Source organism: Lissotriton vulgaris, unplaced genomic scaffold, assembly GCF_964263255.1.
Source record: "Lissotriton vulgaris unplaced genomic scaffold, aLisVul1.2 SCAFFOLD_5307, whole genome shotgun sequence".
Taxonomy (NCBI): Eukaryota; Metazoa; Chordata; class Amphibia; order Caudata; family Salamandridae; genus Lissotriton; species Lissotriton vulgaris.
Window position 1 is genome coordinate 1 of NW_028253306.1, and position 8,901 is coordinate 8,901.

Sequence of the window (8,901 nt, forward strand, 5' to 3'; positions counted from 1 at the left end):
GCCAAATTCAAGTGTGTTTCAGAGTTTTTGTAATGACAGGGTTACATTTTAGATTGTATTGCACTGGCCCCCTTCATATGGTGGCTAAAAACATGGTCCAGACCAAAACTATGAACTAGATAGAGCCTTAGACATCCCCTGGTTAGGGTACGTTTCTCAACAGCTCCCTGCTCTAGGACGTCCTGAGCTCTTTAATCAACCCAGACAGCTGCATTTTGAAGAAGGGAAAGACATACAAATCAATTCCTAACCAAGAGAAGGATGGAAAGGGAAACAAATGAACTTAGCAAACCCATGTGTAGATGCTATGTGATTTTTAGCTGCGGGATTTTATATCAACCATTTTGGTCTTTTATCAAAAATCGCATCATTGCTTCCTTTTATCTAGATTTACATTAAATGGTGTTCATTGGCTTCTTTCAGTACCCAAGGTTTCTCAAAGGCAGTGACCCTAAAGCCTTCTTTATGTGGTACTGTTTCAGAACAAGATTTGGTGCACTATTTTTCTGTTGCTTTTATAATGAATTACGAGCTCAACATATTTTACCTCTGTTAAAAAATTGCCAATTTGCACAAGTTAGACCAGACTGATCTATTTGCAAATGCTCTCATCCCCACTGATATGTTATTAGGTTGTTGCTTTTTATCTGGAACAGTATGTAGAAGGAAAAACACGGATTGCCCACAGTAATTACTTAGTTTTTATCTGTTTGAATAAGAAATGTTTTTTTGGCGATGAACTTTCCAATTACTTATTGATATTTGCACATGTGCAGTAGTTTATAATTCTATTTTTGTGGCTCTTTTCCAGTCTAATTGTACTTTTATAACTAGGATGTGGCTGAATAAAGTTTTATTGACTTGACTTGACAGGTCAATTATTAGAGATTAAATGTTAATATTCGAGTGGATGGTTAGATTCCAAATGTACCTGTGCAACAATGGTTCTCCCTCCTCTGAGGCTGCTTCTGTGCGGTTGAACGAAAGAAACTTTGGTTCCCGCCAACGTGACCTGGCCAATCCTGCAGCTGCTCTCATACTGTTTTCACGATTGGACAGAGCAGGCTAACTCAGCGTTGACCTGGTGCCTGTGCAATCCCTCAACTATTCAACACAGCTTCTGGTTCTGATGTGGGCAGAAGTGCGCATGTCAGGTTGGCCGTAGAAAGAATGCCGGCCAGTCCGACATGCACACTTCGCACTTCATGGTGTCATCGCTGCAATGCTATTCAAGCAGTAATCACTCACACCCCCCTTACAATCGCACATCATGGCAATGATGGGACCATTACATTCATGTTGGTTTAGTGCTGCGCTCGCAGCAGGTGTGGTGAACCCGGCCCTGTGAATAGTAGTACAGTTTTAACATAGTAAGCAGTGTTTTGAGTGGGAAAGGTCTTGGCTCCCCTGGGACCTCACTTATGTCATTGAAATTGTTGTGCCTGCAAAAGATATGCAGAAGCCCCAAAAAATAAATCTGAGCTTGAAGGCAGTAATGTCATTGTGGAGTGAACTTGGAGAAAGGATTAGGAGCAGAAGGAGGAGCGAGATGACCAATCAGACGAAAAGGACTGGGAGATAGACCGCCAAGCTAAAATGACAACAGGCACGAGGACCAGAACAAGAAGAACCAGGGAGACCTATTTCATAAGAGCCAAAGTTACCAAGGCCAGAGGGGGCAAGAACAAACAGATGAGATGGAACAGAACAAGGAAAAACAAAATTAGGAGTACCTGGAACAGGGTAAGTATGATTAGGAAGTCCAGGAGGATGTTTAAAAGGAGGATCAGGACCCAATGGGCATGAAGGAACAGAAGAATCAAGGGTAAAAACAGAAGGAACTGGACCATCACGAGAAGGAGGGCACATGTGGATGACGTAAAACTTCCTTCAACTGAATGCGGCCAAGACTGAAATGTTACTGTTTGGTACGGCTCCAGCACTCTGGTCCCCTAAGTGGTGACCTGCTGGTTTGGGCCCTACCCCATCTCCTTATCCTGTAGCAAAAATCTTGGAGTCCGTCTGGATGTTTCTATGAGAGATCAAATCATGACCACCTCTGGGACATGCTATCATACCCTGAGTCTTTTGCTGAGAGTGTTCCAGTGGCTGTCCCTTTCGGTTCGAAGAACATTGATTCAAGCTGTGATCATAGGTAGTCTGGATTGTTGCAATGCTCTGCTGGCATCTGCTAATGAATCCCTTCTGAGCAGATTACAGATTGTGCAGAAAGTGGCTGCTCTCTTGGCTCTTAAAAAACACCTTGTACCTCCTCGGCCTGTTGTTAAAACAGCTCATTTGGCTTCCCATCCACCAGAGGATCAAATTCAAGCTATGTTGCCTTCACATAAAGCTCTCTATGGAATAAAGCCCAAGTTACCTGGCAGACAAGTTCAATGTTTACTGCCCAATCTGACTGCTTAGGTCTGAAGGTAAAGGGCTACTTTTGATCCCTCGTTACAGGAAAACACGAAGAGGCAGTAAAACCATCACATATCTTGCCCCAAAATATTGGAACACCTTGCCAGAGGCCTTGCGCAAATGCCCCAGACCTTCTCGTTTTAGGAAACTCTTGAAGGCTGAACTATTTTGGGATTGATCTGTGCTTGTCCTTTGCCTTCTCCTTGGTAGCGCAGAGATACCCCTTAGTGGATGATTCTAGCCTTTTATAAATCCTGTACATACTTACATACATGAGCACTAACCAGAAGGATGATTGTGATCAGGGTTAGGAGTAGCTGACCCAGGTGGACAGACCAAAGGGGATTAATACCAAGAGAATAATGGAAGGGAAAACCAAAGATAGGAGGTCTAGGACCACAGAGATCAGATAAACGAGCACTAAGGGGCCAGAGGCAAATAGATTAGGACTGGGAAGACCACAATTGGAAATGACCAGGTCTAGGAAGACCAGGAAACCTTAGGTCAACATGACCAGGAGGAATATAAAGGACCAGGAAATCCAGGAACAGTGGGACCAGGATCAGAGAGTCCATTATAGTCAGACTCAATCAGACCCTAAACAAGGTTGGCAGGTACTGCACAAACCCAGAGCATTAGGGGGTGTGAGTCCAAGATTTCCTAACGAGCAACATGGTGGACCCAACTGAAAAGAGAAGCAATGGGTTGAAGTCACTTAAAAGCAATAACAGACAATCTTTGGGGCATTAATTTTTAAGTTATTCAGTAAAGTAAGGACATTATTTGTGGCAATACTATAATCTTAAGTGACATCGTTTAAGCAGAGAACGCAAAGTTTCTACTGTGCAAAACAAATCTGCACATTTCCAAAATAACCTGCAGTCACATAGTGAATTCAAATGTATTTTAAAAGGATCCAATTTGATTCCCTTTTGTCTTACTGGGCTGAATACATCTGGGGTATACTAATGTGGCATGGCGCGAGCGTGGAGAAGACAAATGCGAATCAGTTCTGTGAAGCTCTATTTTAATGACTGGCGATAAACATTGAGGGCCTTATGTATTAGGTTTTGATGAGGACATTCATGTCCTTTTCCCCCGGACTGGGCTGCCATGGTGCAAGGGTGCCTGCATTGTGGGGCTGATTGATTTTGAGCAGGAAGGGACACCTTCCTGCACAAAATCAATCACAAGAGGCAATTTCCTTTTGCTATGTGTGCTGCAGAATGTAGCACGAGGAGAAATAAAAACATTCCTCGTTATTGTGCCTCCCTAATGGCACCCCTGGGGTGGCGTTAGGTTCTCACATATTCCCAGGTTTTTGATTTTGCATCAATCTGGAAATTTGTCAGGTTCCATGGGTGTTGCATGGGAACACCTACAGCAACAATCTTTTTGGTGCCCAAATTACCTCACTTTCCACAGACTTCCTCACTACAGCCATCAAACTTTCCCTTCATCTGCTCATAGCCACTCTAGCAATTACATTTAATTTGTTTTTAATAGCGCTATTCATACAAGTGTAGGACGACAAAGCACTTCACATCACACATAAACTATGCAGACACAATGGATCATATGTGTGTAGATCAGTCTGTGGGAGATGTTACATAAAACAATGAGGTTTACAAGGTTTAAGAATCACATCATCCATACTAGTAGGCAATATATTTTAAGAGTGATTGGTCCTAATAAACACAAACATAGGATTTAAATCATAGCATTGGTATTGGCTATGCTAATGTGTAGTTTTATCCAAACTAACACTTTTTTAGCCACATAAGGGTAATGAAAGACTGGTGAAAAAGCATAACGTTCTAACCCCTACCAATCTATTTGCATGTAGCTCTTTGATGAAAGTTCATAGGTCACTGTGCTGCATTACTTTTGATTGTGATGTATGAACAGCAGAAACAGAAACCCACGGAGCTATCCACATAAATACAGTTCTGTGATCTGCATGGTACACATTCTTTACGGAAGGCACATTAACCCTCTGCGCTACAGTCAAAACTGCCTCTAGATAAAAATCCAGTCTCTCTCAAGTGGCAACATGACTTTAATCACCAGCATGTAGTGTTATCTTGACAGCAGATGCATTTGAACCAAGTTAGTTTCTAACATAGACAGTTCCCACTGTAAAAGTCAATCCTGTCGGATGCCCAGATGTTGATCACCCAAACAGACAATTGCAAGTTTTAAACTTCAAACTCTGCATGTTCCCAAAATCATGTTAGAATTCAATTTTTATTGTCTGACTTATTTAGTGCTGCTGATTACTGACAGACACTTAAATGTACAGGACAATACATACAATCATGAAACTCCTACATCAGATTTTCTGAACAAGTTGACTACATATAAATGACAGGTGTACTTGTGGCCTGTGGTATACAAAAATGCAAGAAATTCACACCCGAAGAGTGTCAGTTTCACCTACCTTCTCACAAGCAAGCACAGCACTCCCAGAACACACTTGAGTAGAATCCCTACTGAAGATAAAATCATTGGCATGCAGAGACAGGGTACCCAAATGTTGCACTACACCCTGATAAAGGCACAAAGAGATGAGACTGAGGGGTAGCAGCACAGTGGAGTGAGTGACAGGCAGAGGAAGGCCCATTGCTCCGGCGCAAAGGTGCCAGTTTCATTCAGATGTGTGCTTTGAGCTCAGGACCATGCCTGTGCTCTCACATAGTCCTCCTGGGCCCAGTAATCTTAATAAAATAAACACATGATTACTGGCATCAGAACTGATTATGCAACTTTGTAACCAACAGAGCAATTTTTTTGTGGGATGTTCTACCCGAGCAATTTTTTGTGGGGTGTTCCAGACCTTACAGCCCCCCCCCAAAGTTACCCCCCTACATGAACCAGTGCAACCTGCTATATGGCAGCTAGTAGGATCATTGCCACAAGGATAAGGAAAACGAGGACCATTAACAGGAGGGCCATAATGGAAGGGTCTAGGATCAGGTGGACAAGAACAAAGTGGGACGGGCAAGACATTAGACCAGGAAGGGGGAGCTCGACTAGGGTGACTATCAGGGCTAGGGAGGCCAAGGCCACTGCGACCAGCACCAAGCACCAAAAGGACCAGAAAAAACTGTACCAGAATTAAAACAAGGATTAAAAGGGCCAGGGGCCAGGGGCCAGGAGCAGCAGGATACTGAACAGGCAAACCAGGGGAATGTATTTAACCAGGACAAGAAAGGGCCAGAACTTTCTTCAGGTTCCTCTCCTCAGCAAAGGTTTTTTCTTGTAGTGCAAAAGTGATCTAATTTCTTGGGATCAGGCTGCCAATATTTATACCTCAAAATCCTTTGTCCTCTGAGGGCAGAGGGGCCTTTGCCTAGTCCAAACCAGTTCTGGAGCACTCTGTTTACATGATTCCTTCTTTCCTTTCACAGTGCAGAACAGAAACATCAGACGCCCCACAAGAGATGGAGCCAGCATTGTGGAGGGAAAGCACAGCCCTGGAGCACTTTGTTGACATGATTCCTCCTCTCCTTTCACAATGTAGAGACATCAGATGCACTACAGGGTATAGAGCCAGCACGGTGCGGGGCAGGCACAGTCCTTTTCACGTCCCAGGTGCAACTCCTTCCTCCCATCTTGATGCAGATCTCTGTCTTCACCACTGGGCAGACTCATTCTGTCTCCTGGAATCTCCCAGCCCTGTCACTCAAACTCCAGACAAGGAATGCACAACCTAGCAGAGGCAGGTATGGATAGTTAGACAAGAAAATACCTAGTTTCTAAAAGTGGTATTTTCAAACACAGAATGTTAAAACCAACTTCACTAAAATATGTATTTTATCATTCTGAGTTCAGGCATACTAAACTCAAATTTCTACCATGTTCCCTGAGTCAGTTAGGATTATAATATGTAATAATCTAACCGCCCATTCTGGCCTATGGGGAACAGTTAGCCTTGCAATAGTGAAAAAATGGCTGTAATTCGCTATTAGGACATGCCACACACACCAAGGCATGTCCTACCTTATACTTACAATGCACCTTGCTCTTGGGCCTACCATAGGGGTGTCTGACATGAAGAAAAGGGAAGGTTTAGGAACTGGCAAGTAGGTGCACTTGCCCAGTCAGCATGGCAGTAGCAAACTGCACACATGCTCTGCAATGGCAGTGCTGAGACACACTGTTACAGGCTGCTTCTGTGGGTGGAACAACCAGTGCTGCAAGCCCACTAGCACGCCTTGGATTACCAGCCCTGGGCACTCCTGGTGCACTGTACTAGGGTCTGACAGGTAAACCAAACCAGCCAAAAATGGAATCACTAATCCATGCATTAATTTACAATAGGGAGAGCATATGCACTTTAGCACTGATCAGCAGTGGTAAAGTGCCCAGAGTCATAAAATAGCCAACAACAGGTCAGAAAAAATATAAGGAAAGGAAAAAAGTCCAGCACGTACAATACCCTTTTGATTAAACTATTTTGCCCCACACCTCTACCACTAAAACCACCCCCCTGCACTGCCCTTTTAGAATGTCCATGCTCCCTCACCTCACCGGTCTATTCTGGTGTCAATGCATCTGCGCGGCTACTGCCCTCTCTGGCTACATCTCTACCTCTTTTCCTGCTCACTTAAAACCCTCCCTTGCTTATCTTGGCTGTGCACCTACCACTGTAACACTCCTTCATTCCTATCTGAATAGTATGCTTCATCCTTCACCCAGCTTTGCGTTCTTGCTTGTGCTCCCACTGTCCTCTGATACCCCTGCCCTTCCTTGCTGCTCTTGAAAACTGTCTTTGCCCCTTCCTTTGTTGCTTTCACTCTAGCATGCCCCGCTTCATCCCTTTGAGGACAATTGTGCTCCAACTTCCCAAGTGTTGCAAATACCAAAGTTAAATACTCCTGTGCCTCCCCTACGGCCCTGTGCCTCACCTGCTTTCTGTGATATCTCTTCCACCATGTATCCCCTCCTAACCCCTGTCATCTATGCTGTGTGCCCATGGCTGCACCCTACCATCCTATTTACTGCCACTGCCTCTGACCTTGCACTGCCCGTCCTCGGTATACCTGCCCATACCAGTCCTCCCTTCTCCTCTCACTGTCCATATGCACAGGCCTGTTTGCAAGAAGGGGGAAGAGAGGTGTAGGGCAATTTTCACTCAAAAAGTGTGGTAGGTCCAGCCACAGCGTATTCCATAACAATGTGAAGTTTACAAAGAAGGCTGAGATGTTCCTCAATGGAAGGAAGTACGTGTCAAATGAGTGTCTGGATGCTGTAGGTCTCAATGAGTCCTACAGTTGGGCATCTATTGTGTTGGATGTAATACCCTCACACACCCTTTCAGGTGTCATGCTTCATCATCTGGGCTGTTCCTCGTTGGGTCGGCGGTGCAATACCCTACGGGCGGCACCTCGAAGAGGGGCACTTTAGCGGAGATCTTTTATCCAACAGCAGTTTGGTGAAGTGTGGGTGTGGGGCCAGTAAAGCGTAGACATTTGAGTGAGTTAAAATAAAGCTGGGAGTACCAGTATCTAGTTTATTCTGGGGGTCTCCTGCTCTAGTTAAAACAAAAAACTAGCCTGTACTCGTTGGAATGCGATGTTTCCTACATGAGTCTCAGTTAGTGTGTGATCATAATGGTCGACATGTTTCTCGCTTCAATGTGCATTGACTAGCGATTCTTCAGGACCTAATGAAAAAAATCATATATTATAGGTGACTGTCGACATTAGAGGATCTATATGAGTATCCTACGTACTACAATAAAATGACACAAAAAGAACTGTGTATCATGTGTTAGTGTAACTGTATTGCGCTGAAGCTTCTTGGAGATTATACAAAAGAAACATATCACAACAGGTTTCAGTTACAGACAAAAGTAATAGTACATTCCGGGAATCACTCTAGGCAAAGTGCAGCTAGAGTATGGATTAAAACCCATTAAAACCAGTGTGTTAAAAATGTCCCAGTGAGCAAGGTGGAAAACATGCCCCTGTGGTAAAACAGCAGCAGCAATACATTGGAAGATTGAATCAAAGGACTCACCAAATGTGTCAAGTCTCCAGGCACCAACAGTACCCGTCTGACTGCTTCACCGTTTCAAACTCACATAGAGTATGGCTCTATATGGAGGGAATGTATTACTCATTCGATAAGTGTTTAGTACATTGTACTGGCTCGATGTCCGCTACATACTCTGTGACTAAATCAGCAATTGTGTTTCTCAATTCAATACAAGGTTTGTGTTTGTGAAGCCACTAATGTGAAAGGAACATCAATTAACAAACACAGTTTTGTTTGTTAATTGAACATCTTTCTGTACTCCAAGGATGGTCTTTTTAATATTTTGGAAATGTTGTGCCCATGCTGCAGCACCTTTGTTTTCCATGCGATTCCAATTGGCTTTGTAATGCTTCCTAATTAGAAAAAGGATTGAGAATTACTAAGTGACATTAACTGTTCTAGAAAAACTTACAGCAGCAATTGGTGGCTCTCTCATTC